Below are 8181 nucleotides of genomic sequence, written 5' to 3'. Positions count from 1 at the left end.
AGAGGGAAGACTTGGAGCTGGTGTTATCCTCTGAATTGTTATTGTGTATAGATTTCTTTGTTACTATGATGGATTTGACTTTCTGATGGTGAGATTTGGCTTTCTGGTGTTTGAATAAATGTTATAGTGCTATCTTCCATGTGTAGAGTCTGTTGTATTTTGTGATTCAGAATTGCGCTGGCATATTCATGGCTACCATAGGCACTGTGAATATTGTGTTGGCACTACATCTGGTCTGGTCTATATGACCCAGAAATAGCTAATTTGATGAGATTCGAAGTTCTCTGGTTTAAAGAGAACTGCCGTTCACATTTAAAGCTAATACTTTCTAAACACCCTTTAAGAGTGATGGTAGTTGGAAAATATTTCTAAATGATATTGTCTAGTAGAAAAGAGATTTTCTCCTTAAAAAGTAGTGAGGATCAAAAACCAAGCAATAAATAGAGAAGCAGTTTTGTCTGGTGCATATGCTCTTAATGAACCAGTGACATCAGAGTGTGCAGTCCAGAGTTGTGAGTTACCACAAACCTATGAGGTTTTCTTTTTCAGATAGTTCCTGGCTAGTTTCCTGTGTGTGCCTCCTTTTCGCCATAGACACTGAGTACATTGGTGAAATAAAGTGATACATTTATACCTATGTTGTGTTATATCTTCTTATTTATGTATTTGTTTTAGTATATTAATAACTATAATATTTTTCCTTAGCTTCATTGTTAAGTAATCGCTTAAGTTTAAGTTCTAAAAGAGTCATTATTGTGAGTAACTGCTTATATAAATATCATGAATTGTGTGCATGTGTTGCCTAGTGAATGATTGGTTATGTAGATAAGAAGCCAATTGCATGGAGGCTCAGGGGCTAGAGTGATGAATACACTTAGCCTTATAAGAGGGATTGAATATAACCATGTGATATGGTAGTCTATCTCTAGGAACTTACAACTGCTAGAGCAAGAGTAATTTGGAGTGACTGAGTCAAAACCAGAGAGTGAGTGAGGTAGTGACACACTCTGCAAGAGAGGAAACATACATACACACATCCACACACACACATGTGTGTGACATTGTTGAATGTCACCAAATCACTGCACTGTTACATTGTGGGAGTTAGGTATAAGGGTTTTGCCTAGACCCTACTTGTCATGTTCAATGATATTACTGTAATTTGTGCCTCCGTTATCACCCAAATGCTCTCCCCATGTTTTTCTCCTCTGGTTCCTAGATTTCCACCAAAGAAAAATACAAACACGCTTACTCACTCACACACACACACACACACACATACACACACACACACACACACCCCTACCTTTTCTCCACCCCACACCCATCTTTTTTTAAAAATGAGTAACCTATCTTGTTTCTTTTGAATATGATATATCCTTCCTGGTACACATTCAAGTCATGAGTCTTGTTCCACTAAATCTCAGTGATATCTGTGAGATCAAATTTGCCTTCTTGCATTGAGATCTTCAGTTTATTTTGTATATTACTCATACTTTGTATAGACTTCTGAGGCCATTGATCTTTTATTGGATGTATCTCCTTATTAATTTCTGGGCATCTTTAACTGCTATTTTTTTCAGCATTGTATTTACTCTCAAGGGTATCTAGCTTGGTTAATTTATGTAGCCATTTTCTTACCCTCTCTTGTTTTTTTTTTTTGGTTTTTTTTTTTAGAGCTCCTTTGATTAGAATACCTCGAGTCAAGAAGGTAAATACATTCTAACTAGCCTGTTACATATACTTCATTCCTGACCAAGAGCTTGTCCGTCTTATATCTTAAGCCATCATGTAGAAATACACATTCTGTTCTCAAACACCATCTTCTTAAGCATCTGTTCATTAAAAAAAAAAAAATCTACTTTTTCTCTTTTGTATACCTTGCCTTAATTGAGCAGCAAAGATGAAAACATTACTTTTGACCCCCACATCTCCAACTTCTTGCCCAAGATTTTATTGGCTTTAGTACATTTTATCAGGCAATCTCATTTATACCTATATAAATCAATAGAAATGGGTATTAGTCATCTGTTTTTAACAAGTATTGCATGGTTCTCTGTCACGTCTTGGATAGATTGGGAAGACTTGTTATGGGTTGACAAATAGCTGCTTTGGAGCCCCTCAGCACTACTTGTTTCTTTTTTCTGACTCATTTACATTTAAATATCTCACTGTTTCCTTCCTTAGTTTTATCTATTTTCTTTTTGAAAATGCCAGAGTCCGTTCTTTCTCTAACCACCGGAATACCCCAGACCAGATCACTATTATCTTGTTCTCCTTCCTTTTGACATTATCAACCAGCCTCACTGCAATCAAGTAAACTACTTTCTCAGGATCTATTTTCTCTGCTTTTTGTTCTTCGGGTCTCCCATGCACTCTTTCCTCATTTTCACCTCTTAGAAGATTCTGTTTCCTTCAAGACTCAGTTCCAATACCATCAGCTTCATAAAACTTTTCTTGATCCCTTTCCCACAGATGCTAATGCCCTAGCTTCTCAAAATACCTTGCATTTATTTTATATATATTCTGCCTAATCTTACATATGCATATATTTTCTATTCCAGTAGAACACAAGCTCTTTGAAGTTGGTTTCCCAGTGCCTAGGTTGCTGAGGGAGGCAGTGTGATAAAGCAGAATGTTGAACATGGAATTAGGAAGACACCTGGATTTAAGTCCTTCCTCTAACACTTACTGGTTATGTGACCATAGGCAAGCCTCAGTATCCTCATTTGTAAAATGAGAGGGTTGGACTAGATAACTTCTAAGATTACCTTTAGTTCTAAATCTGTGGTCCTATGAGAATGCCTGGAACATGGTCGGTACTTAATAAATGCTTATTGTTTGATTGGTTGTTGATATACTCCTCTTTTACTGGTACAGCAGACTTAGAGTCAGGAAGACCTAGCTTCAAAACCCATCTTACACATATAAGAGCTATGTGACCCTGGGCAAGAAATTTCTCTAAGTCTCTTGTTTCATCATCTGTAAAATGAGGGGGGTAGAACTTAATAGTTCGTAAGGTCTTTTTCAGTTTGGAGTCTATGATCTGGTATCCTATAATATTGGATATTTATATTATAAGATTTTCATATCTTTTGAGCCAACTATTTTTACTAATTCAAATCTCTTTTCAAAATCTAGTTCTAAAATTAAGGGGCATGAAATAAGTGTGCTTATGTCTCCCACATTTTGCATATTTGCTTTCCTTCTTTTTCTCCCTCCCTCTCTTCTTTCCTTCCTTCTTTCCTTCCTTCCTTCCTTTCTTCCTTCCCTCCTTCCTTCTTTCCTTCCTTCCTTCCTTCCTTCCTTCCTTCCTTCCCTTTTTTCTCTCTTCTTTCTTTCAATAAATACTTATTAAGCCAGCCCTCCCTCACTCAAAACAAAGTCAAGTGCAAGTCATGTCATCGTTTCCCTGATGGCATGGTCTTCTTTGGCAACGAAGAACGAACACACACACTTACTAAGCATTTTGCTAAGTATTAGAAGTTCAGATTAGGTTAAAATTACATTTTGAGTGCACTCTTTTCCAGTTAAGTTATACTGTGGTTACTCAGATTATAACCAACCCCCAAATTAGTTATTTAGGATGCACTTGTATTACTTGATTTGTGGTCAAAGAGATTTTAAGCAATATATCACACCCAATTTGACTTTAATAAGGACTATCATTATTGGAAATAGGGGAAGCATTCTAAATTAATTTGTAATTCATTGTAAATTCATCAGGTTATTTGTACATCCTCTCTCTCTCTCCCTCCTTCCTCTGTCTCTCTCTCTTTCTGTCTCTCTCTTTCCCCTTACCATTTTCCTCACTACACACAAACCCTTTCACTGACAGTGCTTTCGAATCAATCAATAGTCACCAAGGATTTATTCAGTGACTACTTTGTGCCAGAGTCCTTTATTATTAGATCTTGTATTGGATTTTGTGTCCTTGTTAATTTACGGCCATATTTCTTGGCATTTTTCTTTTCTGCGTTGCAGTTACTTTTAATAGTATCGAGCTTAATGGATATATCCATTAAGATTGGGGGTACAAATAAAAAACTGAGACAAATAAGGAGTTTACATTCTGTTGGGGAAAGGTAATATATTTATAAATAAATACATATAAAATAATCCCAAAATAAATATACAATAATGGTGTTTGAAAAGGATCTTAAAATTCTTTCCTTAAAAGATCTTTTCAAATAGAATTAAAATTACCAAGTACTTATTGGAGTTCCACTGTATGCACAACATCACTCTTTTGCAACAGTGAGTAGGATTTTTTGGAAAATCCTTAGAACTCATAAACAGCATGAAATTAAGATGATAAATGGATAGATTAGGTGGTCACTCATCCCCAAGTCTCAACGTGGGAAACCTACACTTTCAGGAAGGAGTCAATTTATGGACTGAAAAATATTCAGAGCGAAATTTCAGTTATTGTGAAAAAAGATCATAATGAAAATCTCACACAGTGCTAAAACTGCCAGCGAGGCTTTGAAATGAAATTAACAAAATGTCTCTGGTGGAAAATCAGTCTTTTCTACATGGTTACCTGAGCTGCTGCCAATTAGATCCCATGCCTAATCCCATGGGGTTTTGTGTTATAACAATGATTCATCTTGTCCTTTAGTCAGCTTTTGCTGTTGAGCATTGTTTCTTCCTGGGCAGGCTATCTATGCAGACTCCATTTCCCCCTATGATCGTGTCTTACAGTGTACAGAACAGTGCTCTAATTTTCCTGTCTTGGCTGCTCTTGTTGCAGCACTTTAAGAGCCATTTTCAGCACAGCAGTCTGTGGAACACATCATTGTCCCTCATGTCATGGGAGATAGGTTTCTATCTCATGCAGATTGGGTGTGTAATAGCTAGAGCTGTTTTATTTTCAGCTGAAGGATCATAGAGTTGCCCACTGGGATTTATGCAGTCATTTCAAACCCCAAACGGAGTAAAATGAATATTGTCAGTCTTGCTTTACCATTCTTTGCAATGCATGTTTGATCAATTTGACATCCATGATAAGTCGTTTCTCAGTGATGGCATATACAGCCATTTCTATCTGTGAGTAAATGGGAAAATGTAGACGGGAGGAAGAACTGAAGAGTAGTTGAGCATTTAATCAAGACTCCACATTTGAAAGCAATCTTATGTATGAGGAAGTCCTCAATCTGTAGCAAGAAAGCAGGATCTCTGTCACATTTTGGAAAGCCATGTTTCATCTTTTTTCGGAGTGAGAAGCCACAACTTCAAAGGGCTTTGCTAGGTGTTGGTATTTATTTGCACATGATGGCTTTAAGTTACTATGAAGATTGTTTTTGCTAATTATAGCTTACATTTTAGACCGTGCTTTTTGTACAAAGTACTTTACGTTTATATGTATTATTTGTTTCTCACGGCCAGTTTGTGGAAGTAAGTAGAGGAGCCTAAGGTCTTTGAGGACAGGGACCATTTTATTTTTGGTTTTGTATTGGCCCCTTGCCAATCATAATTAACTGATTAATTTAATTAGTTACACTAAAATTAAATTAAGTAAATAAGCAATTAACTTATACTCATGGAATGAATGAAAATGTAGGTAGTATTATCCTCGTGCCTTGGGAGGAATTAGGACTCAAACCCAGATTTTTTGTTAGAAAATCTTACATGCTTTCTCCTGTTTCATACTGGAAAAATATGTCCAAATAAAATCACTTGGAATATATTGGCAAATTTCTGATACAGATTCATCAGCAATCCCAATTAGAGGCTGATGAACTGTGGGTCAAATCAAATTATTAAAAACTCTAACAAACTGTCTGAATTTTATGTAATGCTTAGATTTTGTTGCATGAATTAATAGTTTATTAAATTGGCTTGAAAATCTTTTTGTTATAGAGATTTTGTGATAATTAATTTTGTGTTAACTAAATCATATATCTTCTTACTTCAATACATGTTGAAGCACATTTTATAATAAGATTGAAATCATCATAACACATATTATGACTCTATATAGTTAACAGAAAATTAATTTTTTGACCTTGTAGGTGATTTCTCCACTCTTTAACAAAAAGTTCCAGTTTCAGAAGGGATCTATGTTCCCCAGGGCCTAGTGCAGTACCCTGCACACAAGAGATGCATAGTAGATGCTTGATAAGTTGAATTACATTAAATTAAACAGAAGTGAATAACTGATAGGGGCCAAAAAAACTGGAGGTGTGAAGGGGAGGCGAGGAAGGGAAGCCCCATGTTACAAGTGTGATATTTCTAACATTTAAAATGTTCTTCTTGAGAGGAATAAAATTACGAACAGCATATTTTTTTAATCTGGTTAATTTCCAAATACAGGAAGGCCCTCAGAGTCACTGTCATTGTGTGAATTCAAACTTTTACATAAGTGGTTATCAAAGGGGGGAAAGTCATTATACCTTGAATCAACAGTATTGAATCCATTTCTAGAATTCACTCTTATTCACAAAGACTGAAATATGCTCTGCTGGGTTTGCTGCTAGGCTACGGAAGATGAAAGAGCTGCCATTGTGCATACTCTGGTTTTTCCTTTGTAGTGGATCTTTACTGGAGAGACGCAGTGAAAAGAAAGGGATGGATAAGTGAAAGTTGTCAGGAGAGATGTGGATTCCATTCAATTTGATAAACATTGATTAGTCCCAGAGCAATCAAATGCAATACAAAGAAAAAAAAGGAAACTTTCCCTGCCCTTAGGCAGGTTTAAGTTCTACAGGATTCAAGTCCTAGTTCTATCCCCTACTGGAACTGTGTAACTATAAGCAAGTCATTTAACTTCTTTAAACTCAATTTCCACTGATATGTTATCCCAGCGCAGTCATGAGGTTCAAATGAAATTGTGTCTGTGAATGTCAGTTATTACTAATAATAGTTGTCTGAACTTCACTGCCGCCTAAAGAAGAGGATGTACCCTGCAGTTGGCTAAGAGGTGAGCCCCTATCATCTCCTCAGGGTCTTCCCAGACAGAGCAGCTTTAGCCCAGGATCCAGGTCATCTCCCTCTGGGCTCTTGGCTTCGAAGATTTCCCAGGAAACCCTGAATCAGCTATAGATCCAGAATGCTGGCTTCCCAGGCCTTCTCAAGTGATCCAAGTCAATCAGGGGACCAGGTCCACCTCAAACTGCTAGTTCTAGGAAGCCATACCTCTGCCTGTCCCTCTTCTGAGACATGCCTTCTGAATCTGACGAAAGACATCACTACCTACCATGAAGTCGGACTTCAAATAAAAAGTCCAACAGCCTAATCATCTACCTCCCTCAATGGATCTCCCTCCAGCCACTAAGACTTTACCTGAACACATTCCTTAATGATTAGCAAGTTCCTAACTCTTCATATTCTCCCTATATCTACAAATATGAAGCTTAACCCTCCCCCTCCCCCCATCTTTGCACAAGTCCCATACTTCCACTGGTTGCTCTCTTACTTCCATCCCTCTCTTCTCTACGTCACCAATGCTCTACTCCAAATCCATCTACCCCTTCCATTGTTCTCTCTGGAGTGCCAGTTATATAATTAACAAACTTGCTTTCATATTAAAACTTTCCTTTCTTATTCCCTTCATTTTTTGACTCTGGGGAGATTTGGCTCCCTCTCATTGACATTGCATCATTGATGTCCCTTTCCAGCACTGTTTATACTTTCACTCACACCCTTTAATTCATTGGTCATGGTGGGTGTTCAGGATACTGCTTGCTTCTTGTTGTCACTTCCAAACTTTTCCTCTAGCACCATCATTCAGTAACTTCTCCTCCTTTGAGGTTCATTCAATCCAGGTTTATCACAAAATGTAGAGATAACCTCTACAAAGTTGCAGGACATGATGCTCCCTCTGTTTATCCTCTCTGTCTCTGACTCTTTTTGCCTCTACCTCTCTGTCTCTTTCTGTCTCTCTGTCTTGCCAATGAATTAAATCTTATCTCTCTCCCATAGTGCCTGCTTTCATACTAGGGGACTTTCATAAAATTCTTTTTATATGCTCATAATCTTTTAGCATGCCATATTTCCTCCTGCCTTATGACTCCTAACCCTGCTATTTATCCTCACTGTGACCTCTAAGCTCTGAACTTCTTAATTCTTTCTTAGGCAGTCATACTTCACTGGCTATGCTCTCCATATTTGCCTATATGACTCCTTGGTGAATCAGTTCAACTCTATACTATCTTTGACATTCAAGTACTTTGCTCCCTT

Source organism: Notamacropus eugenii, chromosome 2, assembly GCF_028372415.1.
Source record: "Notamacropus eugenii isolate mMacEug1 chromosome 2, mMacEug1.pri_v2, whole genome shotgun sequence".
In the NCBI taxonomy this organism is placed as follows: Eukaryota; Metazoa; Chordata; class Mammalia; order Diprotodontia; family Macropodidae; genus Notamacropus; species Notamacropus eugenii.
The sequence above is the reverse complement of the archived record's forward strand: the minus strand, read 5'-3'. Positions refer to the sequence as shown.